At 40.7% G+C, this 18,745-nt stretch overlaps 1 protein-coding gene across 1 annotated transcript in view; it reads right to left on the bottom strand.

Moving 5' to 3' along the window:
- The window catches only part of gpr158a (G protein-coupled receptor 158a), a 670,521-nt gene that overhangs the window by 649,653 nt on the left and 2,123 nt on the right, over positions 1-18,745 (bottom strand). The gene's annotated exons all lie outside the window — the stretch shown is intronic.

The raw sequence follows: 18,745 nt of genomic DNA, 5'->3' as shown, positions 1-18,745 counted from the left end.
GTGATGTGTCATGAGGCAGACTTGATTAGGGAGTTTAAGGTTAAAGAACTCTGAGGAGGCAGTGATCATGATATGATAGAATTCACCCTGCAGTTTGAGAGGAAGAAGCTGGAATCAGATGTAATGGATTTACAACTGAGAAAAGGTAACTGCAAAGACATGAGGGATAAGTTGGCCTGAGTTGATTGGAAGGGGAGCCTAGCAGGGAAGACAGTCGAACAGCAATGGCAGGAGTTTCTGGAGGTAATTCAGGAGGCACAGCAGAAATTCATCCCAAGGAAGAAGACACCTAACTCAGGGGATGACTTGGCAGTCATGGCTGACAAGGGAAGGCAGTAACAGCAGAAAATCAAAAGAAAAAGCATGCAATGTGGTGAAGATTAGTGAGAAACTAGAGAATTGGGAAGCCTTTAATAGTGAACAGAGGAGTAAATAGCCAAGCAATAAGGAGGTAGAAGATTAAATTTGAGAGTGGGATAGCTAATAATATAAAAGAAGACTTTAATAGATTTAAAAAAATATATTAATACTGAGAGGGACCAGAGTGAACATTGGACCACTGGAAAATGAGGCTGAGATGTACTAACGGTGAACAAGTAAATCATGGAGAAACAGAATAGGTACTTTGCATCAGTTTTCACAGTGGAAGACACCACCAGTATACCAGGACTTCAAGACAGGGGACAGAAGTGTATGTACTGACTATTGCTTAAGAGAAGGTGCTAGGGATACTAAAAGATCTGAAGGTGGATAAATCACCCGGGCCAGAGTTCTGAAGAAGATAACTGAAGAGATTGTGGCAGCATCACTGGAGTCAGGGAGGGGCTCAGATGACTGGAAATTGGCTAATGTAACATCCCTATTCAAGAAGGGAGAGAGGAAGAAGACAGGCTGGTCAGCCTGATCTTGGTTATTAATAAGAGTTTAGAGTCCATTATTAAGAATGAGAATGTAGATATTTGGAAGTGCATGGTAAAAAGAAATGTTGAGTCAGCATGGCATCATCAAGGTGAGATAATGCCTGACAAATCTGTTGAATTCTTTGAGGTGGAAATTAGCAAGTAAGACAAAGGAGAGCCATCAGATGTGATCAGTTTAGATTTCTAGAAGGCCTTTGACCAGGAGAAGTGTAGCAGATTGCTAAGTAAGAAAAGAGCAAATGGTATTAGGGGCATGGTACTAGCACAGATAGAGGATTGGCTGACTGACAACAGGCAGAGACGAGTGATAAAAGGGTCTTTTTCAGAATGGCAGCTAGTGATTAGTAGAATTTCACAGGGGCCTGCAATGGGACCACAATTATTCATCTTATACATTAACAAGCTGGATGAAGGAACTGGGTACATTGTTGCTAAGTTTCAGATCACCCAAAGATAGGTGGTGGGACTTGTAGTGTTGAGGAAGTGGGGAAGTGTAGAAGGACTAGGAGAGTGGGCAAAGAAGTGGCAAATGGAATATAATGTAGGAAAGTGTGAGGCCATGCACTTTGGTTGGAAGAGTGGAGGCATTGACTTTTTTCTAAATGGGAAAAGTCTTCAGAAATCTGAAGTACAAAGGGAGCCCTAGTTCAGGATTCTCTTAAGGAAACATGCAGGTTTGGTTAACAGGAAGCAAAATGTAACAATACTATTCATTTCAAGAGGTTAAAATGTAAGAGCAGAAATGTACTGCTGAGGGCATATAAGGTTCTGGTCAGACCTCATTTGGAATATTGTGAACAGTTTTGGGTCCCTTATCTAAGGAAGGATGTGCTAGCATTGGAGGGAGTCCAGAGGATGTTTACAAGAATGATTCCAGGGACGCAGAGCTTGTCATATGACAAGCAGTGGTGGACTCTGCGCCTGTACTTGATGGAGTTTAGAAGGATGAGGGGGGGATCTGATTGAAGCTTACAGAGAAGCAATGGATAGAGTAAATGTGGAGAAGATGTTTCCACGCGTAGGAGAGGTTAGGACCTGAGTGCACAAGCTCAGATTGAAGGCGTGACCTTTTAGATTGAGATGAGGAGGAATTTCTTCAGCCAGAGGGTGGTGAATCCATGGAACTCATTGCCACGGAAGGCTGTTGGTGCCAAGTCATTGAGTATATTTAGGTGCTTGATTAGTAAAGGAATCAAGGTTTACAGGGTAAAGGCATGAGAATGGGGTTGAGAAACACAGCAGCCATAATCAAATTGCAGAATGGACCAAATGGTATAATTCTGCTCCTGCATCTTATGGCCTGATGTTGCAACATATACACCTTGTGCTAAGTAAACATACAAAGATAGGACTGCAGTGAAGATACAAATAAGGAATGGATTTATTACCATATAATCCCTAGGGTATCACATTCAGAACAAGCAGCAAAGTTGAAATTCCACATGTTTCAAGAAATTTGTGCATATCTTGGCAAATCATGGCATTCAATTAATCACAGTCTGATAAATAAATGGAGCATGCTGGCAAGATGATGGAAACCATGTTATCACTGCATGTGAGAGTTGGAAATATAACAAGAAGATATGCTTCCTGACAGGATACATATCAGCTGTTCAGCTGCTCACATATCAACGTGGTTTATCCTTTCATTACTAAAAAATTTGAGATGATAATATTCCCAAAAGATACAATGGGGAACAATTAGTCATGTAATAACATATTTCTAGATATGCAAACACTGCAGATAAAGTAGAAGTGCACCTTTCTGAAATGGTCAGAATGAACAGAGAGTGAGCTGCTGAGAACCAGCAGATTATGAGAAACATTGAGAATGACTCTGACCTCATTTTGTTTCAAAGGAAGAATTGTTCTAAATATTGGAAGTTCAGACGTCCATCCAAGCAATTTGTAAAATGGCAAATGAATGCTTCCTAAGGCATATAATATATTTCAGTTATGGGTCTGAAATTTGTTGTTCAAAAGAACATTTTAAAATTACTTGTGACCAGACTCTAGATCATTAAGCAGGCAAATAAACTTGCAAAACCAAACAATTACCAGATCATTTCTCAATTGGAAGCTGAGTGGAGAAATGAATCTGGCATCCCAACCAAAAGAAAAACTTACCATTTCATCATCACCGGTGCCAGGTTAGAAACAACCAGTTTCAAAGAGAGGGATGAATTTAAGCCTATACAATTTTCAGATATAAGAATGTTTACATTTTGTACAAATTAGTATAACCATTCAGAACTAATCACAAAATTACAGATTTGGTTAACTGCACTTTTGTAGGATGTGAAGAAGCATTAAGTTCAAAGGAATAGAAAGTGTAGAGCACTACAATGAAATGTATAACATATCTACATTTCCTTCTGGTTTGTCAACATTCTCAAGAAATCACAGCAGAAAATCATTTTCAAGTTTTGGATCACATCCTGAGCCATTGGCAGAATCAAACTTATTGTGTCATCAGGAGGGAGAAACACATAAAGCCATTACTGGGTTCTTGTGCATGTGCACGAGCGTGACAGTTATTCAATAAAAGTGCAACTTTGCAATCTTCAGGCATTCCTTCTTTTCAAATGTTCCTCACACTAGGCATAAAAACATGATGAAACCAATGTAAAAATGTCTGTGTCCACCGAAGTATTACTTTGGGCTTTGAAATCAACAGCAAAATGAATTATGTCTTTGAAACATCTTGTGGTTTGGCATATTTTCCATTAATGGTCAATTTCACTTCATGCATTCTCACTACATTTGCACACTAAAGCATGGTTACATGGTCCTTATTTTCCTTAAAACTTTTTCATCAGCACCGCCTAAGGTTGTGCTTGGAAGGCATTGTCACATTAACCCCGACTCGACAGTACTATAAATTTGCTCAGCAGTCAGGTCATGTTAAACCACAAGTTTATTAAATGTTGCATAAATATCTGCAGGAGAAAGTGAGGACTGCAGAAGCTGGAGATCAGAGCTGAAAAATGTGTTGCTGGAAAAGTGCAGCAGGTCAGGCAGCATCCAAGCAGCAGGAGAATCGACGTTTCAGGCATAAGCCCTTCTTCAGGAATCATATCTGCAGTCTATTTCAAATCTGTAGATTTCTGTTCATCTGATACATCAACCTTTTGGATATCATACATACCACACCGTATCTTAAAGCAAATGAGCCATTCTTCACCTTTTCCACTAGCATTGGTCCAGATATACTTGCACCTCCCAATTTCTTTGACAAAAACCATTTAGACAATGTATGATTCTAGTCTTCAAGTGTACAATGTCATTCTATGGTTTCAGCACTTTCAGATTTCATAGAGAACTCTCTAAGTTTTCTACTTTGAACTTTAATGTCATAGATCATTGATGAAGCATCATTGAATTCCTAAATACACACTTGCAATTTTCACCTTTTTCCAATCTTTCACTATATTTTCATATTATGTTTCAAAGTCAAAATATCACAATTTGACTTTAGTCCTTGAGTGGGAGTCTTCTCAGTTTATGTTGCAGGGTGATAGGTGGAAGATTTCAGATGTAGTACAATAACAATAATGGTGGTGAAGGAGGTCGACAAGGCAAGTTGGTCTGCCAAGTTCAAATGGACATTTTTGAACAAACTTCATAAAAATGGAAATTTTTCTTGGATTTTTTTTTGCTGGTTATATGAGAATTCCAGAAAATGGGGAGTTTACTGAACTACAATTTATAATGATGGTGCAACCAAAATAAGTTGATGTTGAGAACCAGAGAGAAGGATGGGAATTAGAGACAGTATTGCTAATGTAAAACTGAAAGCAAAGCTGCATGCTAAAATAAAGTCAACAAATTTGTACAACATTTTCAGCAGTACAGACTCTCAATTAATGGTACAAGAAACTTTAATGACATAGATCATTGATGAAGCATCATTGAATTCCTAAATACACGCTTTGCAATTTTCACCTTTTTCCAATCTTTCACATATTTTCATATTATGTTTCAAAGTCAAAACATCACAATTTGACCAGGGCAACTTTTTAACCAGGGCAACCACTCCATTATTTCTCGGAATCGAGACAGTGCCATGTGACAGAAATAAAAGTGCTAAGGATAAAATTCCAAGAAAGACAAGAGAATCTAGATGCATGCTCAGATTTTCTCACATTTCAAAGGGATGCCACAAAACAAAAGCACCTAAATACAATTGCCTAATATCTGTGTGTTGTGGTAGTTAGTGCTCAATGTGCTGTAGGGAATCTTCCTGAAAATGTCTGAGATATTATCATATTCCTTTGTATCTAAAATATACTAATCACACCCACAGTCACCAATACACAAGGGACAGTGTTCAGTAAGCAACTAATATGGGTCAGTCTCAGTTTCTATCTCCTCCATTGCTTTTAAATTTCCCTTGCTAATTCAATTCAGACAAGAGTATAATTGTACCTATTTAGCGTGTAAGGGTGATTCTTATCATACTTCAGTTCATAGTTATTGTCAAGAGTGAAATTAACCTATGTAGCTCAAACCACAGAGGAATTAATATAGAGAAATATATTTCTAAAACCTACAGAGGATATTGAGGTGAATTAACTGAATATACTCTCAACTCAAGCCTCACTGAACCGGAGGAGAGAGAGATAATCACTGCTAATGTGCTGTCGCCCTAACTGTGATCTGTATTCAGTTGAAACACATATTTTCCCCTAGAATTGTCATGCTTAATTGTTTTCTCTGTTCCTTTAGATATGTTCAAACCCTAGCTTTTTGAGTGTAGACTACCATTCAGTGCAAGTACTGGCATTAATATTCTTCGCTTTTCTAGTCATATTGCACCTCACTGCTTCCTGCAGACCATTTGTTAAAATTACATTATGAGTTTGTTAGTTTACTGACAGTCACCAATTTCTTCTCAAGGTGGTGATGCAGAAAACTGTTTTGAATGTGACAATCTTGAGCTATTTGATGCTATCTGTCAGGAGAAGGTAGCATAAAATTTACAGCATGCTATTCTCTCCTCATTCAGTAAGGGTGATTTTCTAACTTCTTTATTCAGATATTGCCCTGGGCTTAATTGTACCCATTGGTAATACTTCACACTGTTGTTGATTGTTACTTGTGAATATTACTGGCAGGGATCAGTTAGCAAAATTAATAAAATGGCAAATCAACTATGAGTTGCCTCTCTCTATTTTAATTAAAATCATCTTCATGTGGCAATACAAGGCTTAACATAATTTGTGATGATTGGAAACTGAGTATAGTGTATTGTAAAGCATTCATATTACTTTTGTAGTCATCCATAAATCATTGTTACATCTTTCCCTATATTCTTCCATGTTCCTTTGGTTCCTGAATCAAAGTGATATATTCAGTAACCCAGATCAAGCAGCCTTGTGCCCAAATTGGTAAGTATTTTGATATCTAATCCAAAGGCTGTCACCTCGTTTACTATGCATATGATAAAGACTTTTTGGTTGAATTGCAATCAAAATCCTGATTTCTAGATGTTGCAAACTGTCATTGCATGTACAATCAGACTTCACCTTAGCATAGTTGACCATGCAACTAATTCAGAGCTCCTGCCTTTTATTAAGTTAATCCTAATGTAAAATGTAGTAACTTGACCTACACACCCCTCAGCTCACTGCTATTCATGTGTGTGTCCAGCAGTTGCTTAACTGTCCCTAATGACTCTGCTTCCACCACCACAGCTGGCAAAGCATTCCATGCATTCACAACTCTCTGCGTAAAGAATCTACCACTGACATCTCCTTTATACCTTCCTCCTAATATCTTCAAACTATGACTCCTCGTACCAGTCAATCCTGCCCTGGGGAAAAGTCTCTGGCTATTGACTCTATCTATTCCACTCATTATCTTGTATACCTCAATCAGGTCTCCTCTCTTCCTCCTTCTCTCCAGAGAGAAAAGTCAGACCTTATTCAACCTTTCTTCATAAGGCAAGCCCTCCAGTCCAGGCAGCATCCCGGTAAACCTTCTTTGCACCCTCTCCAAAGCCTCTGTATCTTTCCTATAGTAGGGCGACCAGAACTGGACACAAGTGCGGTCTCACCAGGGAGTTGTAGAGCTTTAGCAAAACCTCACAGCTCTTAAACTCGATCCCCCTGTTAATGAAAGCCAAAACACCATAAGCTTTCTTAACAACCCTATCCACTTGGGTGGCAACTTTGAGGGATCTATGTACTTGCACACCCAGATCCCTCTGTTCTTCCACACTGCCAAGAATCCTGTCTTTAATCCTATAGTCAGCATTCAAGTTCGACCTTCCAAAATGCATCACTTTGCAGGTTGACCTCCATCTGCCATTGCTCAGCCCAGCTCTGCATCCTGTCTATGTCGCACTGCAGCCTGCTGTAGCCCTCTATACTATCGACAACACCTCCAATCTTTGTGTCATCTGCAAATTTACTAACCCACCTCTCAACCTCCTCATCCAAGTCATTTATAAAAACTACAAAGAACGTAGGCCCAAGAACAGACCCCTGCGGGACCCCACTCAACACTGACCTCCAGATACTTTTCATCTCCAACCACACTGTGCCTTTTTCTAAGTAAATAAAATTAGAATGAGGAAAAGGACACTTGTTGATCTGACTCTTCTTATTTCATCTCATTTATTAGCACCTGGAATTTCTGCCTCACAATTTCAAACAATCAGTGTATATATCTCTTCTGTCAAAAAAAGGTAAATAGCACCTTCAAAATTCAACTAATATTTTTACATTTTATGTTGAGCTAACATTAACAAGCAAAACCTTTTTTTCTCACATTTAAGGTCTTCTTCAATGAATAGGCATGCTAGCAATAAAATATTATTTTCCTCTAAACATTACATAAACAAGGAGGTCTGGGTTTTGGTAAGATGAAGGTCAGTTAGAAGACATGCAAGCAGCAACATTTATGCAGCAGAGCAGTGTGCTGATTGCTTAACGTGTTGCTGTCTCCTCACAATCTTTCCAGCTCAACATCTTGTTGAGAACGGACATCTACCCAGTGGCAGGCAAGCAATTAGTGTGATGAAACAGGCGGTACTTGAGAGGTCATTTGAGACAGCATTTCAATTTTCTCAGAGGCACACAGGCCTCACGCTGTGTCAGCTACTCGTCCAAGTAGATGAGATGGCGACACAGCAGGAGCCTCTTAACTGAAGTGACAGATATTAAATCCTCTGTACAAAAGGGGGAATAGCATACATGAGCTCAGGCACAGTCACTGACCTGCCATAGTGCAAGGACAGCTTTAGGATTAGTGCAGAATTTAGTATGCTTCAGAGGATCAACTTCTTCAGTGTGTCAGAGCAGCAGTATCGACACCAGCAGCTGTATCTACTGAGGTAGGTGGTCACTCAGTTGTGTGCACTCCTGGACAACGATCTCATCCCTCAAGGCCAATGCCAGTAGTTGTCAAGCTGACAGTGACATTGACCCTTTTACAATCTGACCTGTGTAATCTTGCAATGGGTTACCTACTGTTGCATACCTCAGGTGACAGCAATATTTTCTGAGAGCAGCATAGATCTGTAGCAAGTTGCACAGCAATGGGATTTGCATCAATGGAAGGACATATGAACATATGAATCAGGAGCAGGAGCAGGCCATTCAGCCCCTCAAGCCTGATCTGCCATTCAATAAGATCATGGTTGATCTGACAGTAACCGCAAATCCACATTCCTGCCTCCGCCTGAGAACCTTTCAACCCTTTGCTGAAATGAATTTACTTTAAAATATTCAAGGACTATGCTCCAACCACCCTTTCAGGTAGAGCTTAAAAGACTCATGACACATTGAAAGAAAAATCTCTGTTTTAAATAGCTGCTCCCTAATTTTTAAATAGTGATGCCTAGTTCTAGATTCTTCTGTAAAAGGAAACATCCTTTGCCAATCTAAACTGTCAAGACTCCTCAGGATTTTATATAGTTCAAACATCTCTTACTCTTCTAAACTCAACTGATAATAAGCCTAGCCTGTCCAACCTTCCCTCATCAGACAACACATTCATTCTAGTTATTGGGCTAGTAAACCTTCTCTGAACTACTTCCAATGCATTTACACCCTTCTTGAAATAATAGAACTACTGTGCACAATACTCAGATATGGTCTCACCAGTGCCTTGTATAACTGAAGCAAAAGTTTTTGTATTTAATTCGCCTCACGATAAAAGTCATCCATATTGCTAGGTTGACAAGTTCACCCCAGAAGGACTCCACTTGCAGGCATTGTGTGACCTTTGCTCTTGTAAAGTAAGGATGAGGATTTCAGCTACAGTTAGCTTTCTCATTTGGTAATAATGATCCACAGTCTGATGTGAGGCTCCTGACATTTCACCAGAAAGGGTGCACAAGATCATCCTCTTAAATCTCCACAGCTTTGTTGCCTTCCTTTGGGTGAGGATGGGTACTGGGCAAGGGTGGGTACTGGGCACACATATCCTAGATATTCCTCTGCACTGCCCTTATGCTCAGGGCAGTCCTTTTAAAACCCTCTTGGCTGACAGTTTGCCTCTGTATGTTACTCATTTTGCCATATCCCTTGGAGGGTCTTATTTCACACTGTGCAGCTGCTGACTTTGATAGCAACCACCAGGCATGTCTTCGCAGTTTATCTTTATCTGCCAATGACCAGAGGAAAAAGAAAATTCCCTTGACTCTCGCTGCCTTTAAGACAACACTTATGTGTAGTGCCAATCATGACACATAGTCAGGTTACCATGTTCCTTTGGGGCTGACATTCTCAGGCTAATAGGCCTTGAAGGCTAATAGGTGGCCTTTAAAAAGAGTTCAGAACATCAATCTCCCACCTCCTAATTATGCCACTTATCCGTTACTGAGTGGATATCATGGAGCAACCCACAGTTTAGGTGTCTGTAGCAAAACACTGACAGGCATCAGCATGTTGGGACCTGAATATGGTCCCAACATCGGGGTGGAAATGATCTCAACAAACATCCACCCAGACTGTATTTACAATAAAGCAATCAATTACCTTGATTTTTTTTAAAATCACAAGCACATATTCCCAGAGTATGTAAACACTGATTTTATCAATACAACATTTTACAACATTATTTAGATAAAAAGTGCATTGTATATATACTCATAGTTTGCACAAATATGAAAGAAACAGATTTTTGGAAGAGTGCTGAAGCCTTCAGGTTTTTAAGAAAGCCATCAAAAGGCATGAACATTGATTCAGCTGATAAATATAATGGTGCAATAGAAACACAGGAAATAGGTGCAGATGTACAATGTTCAACCTCCCAAGCTTACTCCACAATTCCAGGTTGTGGCTGGCAAATGGGACTAGATTATGTTAGGACATCTGGTTGGCATGGACGAGTTGGACTGAATGGTCTGTTTCCATGCTGAACATCTCTATGACTCTGTGACTTTATTACACGAACACAGTGGTTACAAGAGCAGGTCAGTAGCTAAGAATACTGTGGTGAGTGAGTCACATGTGACTCCCCACAGCCTGTCCACCATCTACAAGGCACAACCTGGAGTGTGATGGAATACTCCCCAGTTGCCTGAATGAGTTCAGCCCCAACAACACTCAAGACACTCGACACACTGATGACACCACCATAGTCGGTCGAATCTCAGATGGCGACGAAACATACTACAGAGGGAGGTGGAAGACCTGGAAAAATTGTGCACTGAGAACAACCTAAATCTCAATGCCAGCAAAACCAAGGAACTCATTATTGACTTTTGCAGGATGTTACTCATGCACGCCCCTACACATTAACAGCACAGGGGGAACGAGTGGACAGTGTCAAGTTCCTGGAAGTGGTCATCAACAACAAGCTTTCTTGGACTCTTCATGTGGATGCACTGGTTATAAAGGTCCAACGACTCTTCTTCATCAGGCAGCTGAGGAAATTTGGCATGACAGTGATTACCCTTGCCAACTTTCATAGGTGCACCATCGAGAGCATTCTATCTGGATGTATCACTACCTGGTATGGCAACTGTACCATTCAAGATCAGAAACGGTTACAGAGAGTGATGAACAATCACAAAGGCCAATCTCCCATCTATTGAATCCATCTACCAGGCCCGCTGTCAAGGAAAGGCCGCCAGCATTCTCAAAGATCCATCCCACCCTGGCAATGCTTTTCTACAACCTCTACCATTGGGGAGAAGGTACAGAAGCCTGAACACATGCGCCAGCCGGTTTCGCAACAGTTTCTACCCTACTGTTGTTAGAGTACTGAATGGACCCACAAACTCTGAGCATTCACCTGTACCTGTGTTTTTGTTTTGCTGCTGCTTCCCTATTATTTACTTATCTACGCTACTATATCTGTGATCTGCCTCTATTGCTCACAAGACAATGCTTTTCACTGTGCCTCGGTACATGGGACAATAAATTCAATTCGATTCAATTCACCATCCAGGACAAAGGAGCCTATCTAATGGACACCACATCCACAAGCATCCACTCCCTCCACCACTGACGCTCAGTAGCAGCAGTGTGTATTACTACAAGATGCACTGCAGAAAATCACCAAAGACCCTCAGATAGCACCTTCCAAACCTACGACCACTTCCATGTAGAAGGATAAGGGCAGCAGATAAATGGGAACATTACCATACTCAAGTTCCCCTCCAAGTTACTCACCAACCTGACTTGGAAATATATTGCTTTTCCAGCACTGTCACTAGGTCAAAATCTTGGAATCTCCTCACTAATGGCACTGGAAGTGAACTGCAGTGGTTCAAGAAGGCAGCTCACCACCACCTTCTCAAGGGCAACTAGGGACGAGCAATAAATGCTGGCCAGCCAGCGACCCACATCCCACAAAATGCATCACGAGAAAAACAAAGGCAAGACTTACAATAGTTAAGAGTAGGGTAGTGTTGTGCAACAGGGAGACCTAGTGGTTCAGATACATAGTTCATTGGAAGTTGCATCACAGTTGGATAGGATGATTAAGAAGGTGTTTAGAATGTTTGCCTTCATTGCTGATACCATTGAGTATGGGCATTGGGACATCATGTTGAGGTTGCACAGGTTGATGGTGAGGACACTGGAATATTGTTTACAGTTCTCGTCACCCTGCTATAAAAAGGATATTATTAAATTTGACAGGATTCACAAAAGATCTCCAGGATGTTGCTGTGACTGGAGGGTTTGAATTATAAGGAAAAGCTGGATCCTTTTTCACTGGAGAGTAGGCATTTGAGGGATGGCCTTATAAAGTTAAAAATCACATAACACCAGGTTATAGTCCAACAGGGTTATTTGGAATCACTAGCGTTCAGAGCACTGTTCCTAACCACCTGATGAAGGAGCAGCACTCCAAAGGCTCGCACTTCCAAATAAACCTGTTGGACTATAACCTGGCATTGTGTGATTTTTAACTTTGTACACCCCAGTCCAACACTGGTACCTCCAAATCATAATGAGCTTTTCGAGATTTCTGTAATCATGAGGGGCATAAATAAGATGAATAGCGAAGGTCTTTTCCCCAGAGTGGATGAGTTCAAAACTAGGGACATATTTTTAAGGTGGGAGGAGAAGGATTTAGAAAAGGAACCTGGGGGCAACTTTCACACACACAGGGTGGTTTATGTGTACAATGAACAGCCAGAGGAAGTGGTTGCTGCAGATACAGTACAACATTTAAAAGACATTTGGATAGGTTCATGAAAAGGAAAAATTTGGAGGAGTATGGGCCAAATGCAGGCAAGTGGGACTAGCTGATTTTGGGAAACTTGATTGGCATGGAGGAATTGGACTGAAGTGTCTTCTTTTGATGCTGTATGACTGCATGACTCTAGCTATGTTAAAATGGAAAGCACTAGCTTCATATACCATAATGCCATGCTTGTTTACAAATGTGAAACCCTTATTTTGAAAAAGAAAACTGAAATCTACATCATTTGCAACTACTCTGAGTTCAGGAATTCACTCATACTCCATCAACAGGATTTTCCCTTTCACACTCGTAATTTTCTACAGTTCACTGAGGACTTTCAGCATCTTGCTCCAGTGGAGAGAGACAGAAAGACACAGAGAACTGTGTTAGAGAACTGGGTTATATACAGCTTGATATGCACCACTCTATAAACCTGGGAAAAAGTTGAGAATTTGGGCTTCCAGAAACCACCACAGGCAGTATGAGAAATTCAACATGCACTGTTACCGCATCAAATTCCAGCCACCCAGCCAACAGAGTTAAACAATCCTTACTTTTAGGCTGGTGACCTTAAAGGAACAAATTAGGTGAAGAACGATATGCCACAACTGTAATTGTACAAAACCATGAAGATAATGTTAGTGTAACATAATACAAACACCAAATTTCGTCTTGCATTATATTATACCTTGCATCAGCCTGGGAAATAGATATCCATCTTTGCCAGTAAAAATTAATATGCTGCTCATAATGTTAACATATATCCCTGGTTAACAGTTATCTCCCACCCACTGCTGTAGTATCCTTTTAGGGATGTAGGAAATGTACAACTCAAATCTTAATCAGCAAAATTTCTGAAAGTGTTTTCACTTGCTCAAGGTCTGGAATTCTCCGGCTCAAATTTTTATATCTCTTTCTTTACTATAAGGCTCTGAATATGGCGCTTACTACAATGAATTTGAACATTAGCTTGATAGAGAAGTCAGTAGAGATGCAGTGGAAAAGATATTTCATCAGATTTAGTCCAAGACTTCAGGATAAGTTGTGTCATTTTGACTAACTAAGGGAGGTAGCTAAGGAAGTTAAATACAACATAAACTGAAAGAAAAGGTGTACATTTCCAGGAATTTTAGAGGCAGGTCAGAAGATTGGACTGAATCTCAACAACAGCAAAGGATGACTACAAATAGATCAACAGAGAAATTAAAGTATAACAGAAAGCTAGCTAGCTAGAAATATAAAAACAGATAATAAGTGTTTTTACAGGTAATTAAAAAGAAACAGGATGACTAAAGTGAGTATTGGTTTTCTGGAGACTGACACAGGTAATTAATCTGGAAAATAAGAAACTGGTGGATGCATTGAACAAAGATTTATCGTCAGTAGAGAAGGCACAAAAACATTCCAAAACGTAAATTGTAAATCAAGAAGTGAAAAGGCGAGAGGAATTTAAAATAATCACAAATCCAGCGAAAAGTACTGATTAATTATTAGAATGAAACACAGACGAGTCCTCAGGACCAAATGGATATCATTCTAAGATCAATGGTTACTGAGATGGTAGAAGAATTGGTTTTAATTTTCTAAAATTCCCTCACTTCTGAAACAAACCATCAGTTTGAAAAATGTCAGAAGTAACTCTTCCATTCAAGAAAGAAGTGAGACAAAAAGCAAAACTTATAGACCAGTTAGCTAAACATTTATTTAAGAAAATTGCTGGAATTGATTATTAAGGAGATTAAAGCAGGGCACTGAGAAATGTTTAATGTAATCAGGCAGAGGTAATATATTCTGTGAAAGGTGTATCATGTTTGTCTAATTAATCACATTTTTCTTTGAGGAAATAACAAGTAACATGGATCAAGGGTAACCTATGGATGTGGTGTGCTTGGATTTCCAGAAGATATTTACCAAGGTGTCACATTAAAGACTATGACACAAGATAAGTGTCCTTTGTATAAAGATAACTTATTGAAATGTATAGAGGATTGCTTAGCTGATAGGAAACACAGAATATAGATAGATTGAAACAAAGAACTTTAGATGCTGGAAATCTGAAAAAAAACCTAGAAATTGCTTGAGAATTCAACAGGAAGACTGGAGGTTGGCAAACGTGGTGCCACTGTTTAAGGAGGGCAGTAAAGACAAGCCAGGGAACTATAGACCGGTGGGCCTGACATCGGTGGTGGGCAAGTTGTTGGAGGGAATCCTGAGGGACAGGATGTACATGTATTTGGAAAGGCAAGGACTGATTCGGGATAGTCAACATGGCTTTGTGCGTGGGAAATCATGTCTCACAAACTTGATTGAGTTTTTTGAAGAAGTAATAAAGAAGATTGATGAGGGCAGAGCAGTAGATGTGAGCTGTATGGACTTCAGTAAGGCATTCGACAAGGTTCCCCATGGGAGACTGATTAGCAAGGTTAGATCTCATGGAATCCAGGGAGAACTAGCCATTTGGATACAGAACTGGCTCAAAGGTAGAAGACAGAGGGTGGTGGTGGAGGGTTGTTTTTCAGACTGGAGTCCTGTGACCAGTGGAGTGCCACAAGGATCAGTGCTGGGCCCTCTATTTTTTGTCATTTACATAAATGATTTGGATGCGAGCACAAGAGGTACAATTAGTAAGTTTGCAGATGACAACAAAATTGGAGGTGTAGTGGACAGCGAAGAGGGTTAGAGCTGAAAATGTGTTACTGGAAAAGCGCAGCAGGTCAGGCAGCATCCAAGGAGCAAGAGAATCGATGTTTCAGGCATGAGCCCTTCTTCAGGAATGAAGGGCTCATGCCCAAAACGTCGATTCTCCTGCTCCTTGGATGCTGCCTGACCTACTGCGCTTTTCCAGCAACACATTTTCAGCTCTGATCTCCAGCATCTGCAGTCCTCACTTTCTCCCAGTGAAGGGGGTTATCTCAGGTTACAACAGGATCTGGACCAGATGGGCTGAGAAGTGGCAGATGGAGTTTAATTCAGATAAATGCGAGGTGCTGCATTTTGGGAAAGCAAATTTTAGCAGGACTTATACACTTAATGGTAAGGTCCTAGGGAGTGTTGCTGAACAAAGAGACCTTGGAGTGCAGGTTCATAGCTCCTTGAAAGTGGTGTCACAGGTAGATAGGATAGTGAAGAAGGCATTTGGCATGCTTTCCTTTATTGGTCAGAGTATTGAGTACAGGAGTTGGGAGGTCATGTTGTGGCTGTACAAGACATTGGTTAGGCCACTGTTGGAATATTGCATGCAATTCTGGTCTCCTTCCTATCGGAAAGATGTTGTGAAACTTGAAAGGGTTCAGAAAAGATTTACAAGGATGTTGCCAGGGTTGGAGGATTTGAGCTATAGGGAGAGGCTGAACAGGCTGGGGCTGTTTTCCCTGGAGCGTCAGAGGTTGAGGGGTGACCTTATAGAGGTTTACAAAATTATAAGGGGCATGGATAGGATAAATAGACAAAGTCTTTTCCCTGGTGTTGGGAGCTGAGATCTAGAGGGCATAGGTTTAGAGTGAGAGGGGAAAGATATAAAAGAGACCTAAGGGGCAATGTTTTCACACAGAGGGTGGTACATGTATGGAATGAGCTGCCAGAGGATGTGGTGGAGGCTGGTACAATTGCAACATTTAAGAGGCATTTAGATGGGTACATGAATAGGAAGGGTTTGGAGGGATATGGGCCAGGTGCTGGCAGGTTGGGACATCTGGTTGGCATGAACGGGTTGGACCAAAGGTTCTGTTTCTATGCTGTACATCTCTATGACTTTAGGTGTGGCAGCATCTGTGGAGAGAAAGCAGAGTTAATGCTTTGGATGCAGTAAGAGGATCCCCAGACCCAAAACATTAATTCTGCTTTCTCTCAATAGATACTGCCAGACCTGCTGAGTTCTTCCAGAAATTTCCGGTTTTGCTTGATCTGGATAAATTGATCATTTTTGGATTTCCAAGATGCAATGAGTGGACTGCCAGAATAATCAGTTCTGGAGCCTCAATTATTTACAATCTGTATCAATGACTTTGATGAAGGGACCAAATGTACGGTTGCAAAATTTGCTAAATTCACATGGATTGGGAGTAAGTTGAAAAGAGGACAAAAGGCGATGTAGATAAATTAGGTGAGTGAGCAAAAATTTGGAGATGTGGTTCAATATGGGAAGATATAAACTTCTTCACTTTGTCAGGAAAGATAAAAGAGGCTATCTTATTGATGTATAGAAGATCAAAAGGGAAATTGGCAAGCTGGAAGCTGACAGGAGGCTTCACCAAGAGGAAGACTAGACCCAAGAGACAACATTTAAAAATAAAGGGACTTCCATTTAAGACAAAAATAGGGAGAGTTTTTTTTGCTTCCAGAGTTCATTAGTGGAATTCTCTTCTCCAGACAGGGGTGGAAGGTGGGTCTTTGAATATTTGACCATTTTGAATAGATTTAGGTTAGATAGATCCTTGCTGACAAGGAAATCAAAGGGAAAGGGTGTGGGGTAATCTAGGGCAATGAGATCTGTTTGATTTTATCTGATGGAGGAGCATGTTTATGAGGCTGGATGCCCTACTCCTGCATCTATTTCTTATTTTCTTAAGACACTTCTGAATGACATTCCTTGAGCAAGCATTTGGTCACCTTCTCTGACAGCTCTTGGCTTGTTTCAAATTTAATTAGATAAAAGTCCATTTCAGCGTTTTCACCAGGTTCAAGGCCCTATTTAATTGCAAGGTCTTGTTGAATTAAAACACAAAATCCAACTAGTTTACATTCAAATATGCAAGAATAAAAGTGGTTGGATAATCATAGCAACCAATCTCTGACAGTCCACAAGAAACGCAAATGGCGCAGCGCAAAATTCCTGCAAGTGTTTCTGAGTGAAGAAGCCGCATTTGTAGCAGGCCTCTCGATTCTTTTTTTGTTGTCAACGGCTTCTTCCATGAAATCGCTTCTTTCGAATTCGTTGTACAGCGAAACACTGGATCTTAACTTCAGAGTAAGTTGGTAAAGAGTACTAGATTAGAGTGGTGCTGGAAAAGCACAGCAGGTCAGGCAGCTTCCGAGGAGCAGGAAAATCGACGTTTCGGGCAAAAGCCCTTCATCAGAAAGAGTACTTCCTATTAAACTACTCAAACCGAGACTGTCTTTTCATATACAGTATGTCAGTCAGGTATGTGATTTATTTTGAGGTAGGGGGCACGAGGATTTTCGACCACGATAAACATTCGCAGTACCTGAGGCCTCTAAAACCTCAAAAATAATTTCCCAATGAAAAACAAATACATTTGTTCCTCTATTCCACACAATTAGAGCAATTCGCTAACTAAGAGGAGAAATGTAACCTCATTGACAGGCACCGTGCTCGCGAGCAGATCAACTTCCGGCCTCTCTCATTGCCATCCTCTGGTTACAGTGACCTCTCGGTATATGCCCAAATGCTGAACGCCCTCTTCGCGAATGGGGGTAAATATCACTATAAATTGCATTGACAATTAATGGTGACAATTTAACTTCAAAATATTGTGAAAATGCAAATACAGCGCTGCCAAATTAGCTCAAAAGAAGCTCTCGATCAGTGGATCACTCAAGCGACACAAGCACCACTTTCACAGGCAAGTTCTTGGTCTCAGTTGCCCTGCGGCTGTCCCATATAATTTTAGCAATTTCGAGCTACTTTCAGAATGAATCTCTCGTTTGACTTCAACGGCCTGTTGCAAAGCACATTAATGTCTGCGTTTAAAAGGCTCGGGAGTTGAATTGGGGTGGGGAGGGGGAGCGGGAAGAGGCGTGGTATCAATTCTTTCTTAACAAAAAATAAAATGTTTTCTTCGGAGATGCCATAACCGACTCCTGGGGCGCTTTACAATCTGGTGAGCGCGTCAAGGTGAAAATGAATCAGTTGTGTTGATCAGAACACGTTACATTACAGGGGGAAAACACAATTTCATCGCAGTGAGGGGTAAACACGGGAACTCACTGGCCGGCACCTTGCAAGGAACTTAACAATGCAATAATGAACCGAGCTTGAGCTCTCCCCAAGTCCGATCCCAGTCCGCCCCAGCAGCCTGCTCCAGGACATTGAGCCACTGATACACATCACACAGAGACTGGGACTCAGCGGCTAATGGTTTCAACCGAGTTGACGTCATGTGAAGGAACCCATTCATATCTGGGAAATATAGCAATAGTAAACAGTCTACCAAAGC

Source organism: Chiloscyllium punctatum, chromosome 8 (assembly GCF_047496795.1).
Source record: "Chiloscyllium punctatum isolate Juve2018m chromosome 8, sChiPun1.3, whole genome shotgun sequence".
In the NCBI taxonomy this organism is placed as follows: domain Eukaryota; kingdom Metazoa; phylum Chordata; class Chondrichthyes; order Orectolobiformes; family Hemiscylliidae; genus Chiloscyllium; species Chiloscyllium punctatum.
The sequence above is the reverse complement of the archived record's forward strand: the minus strand, read 5'-3'. Positions and strand labels throughout refer to the sequence as shown.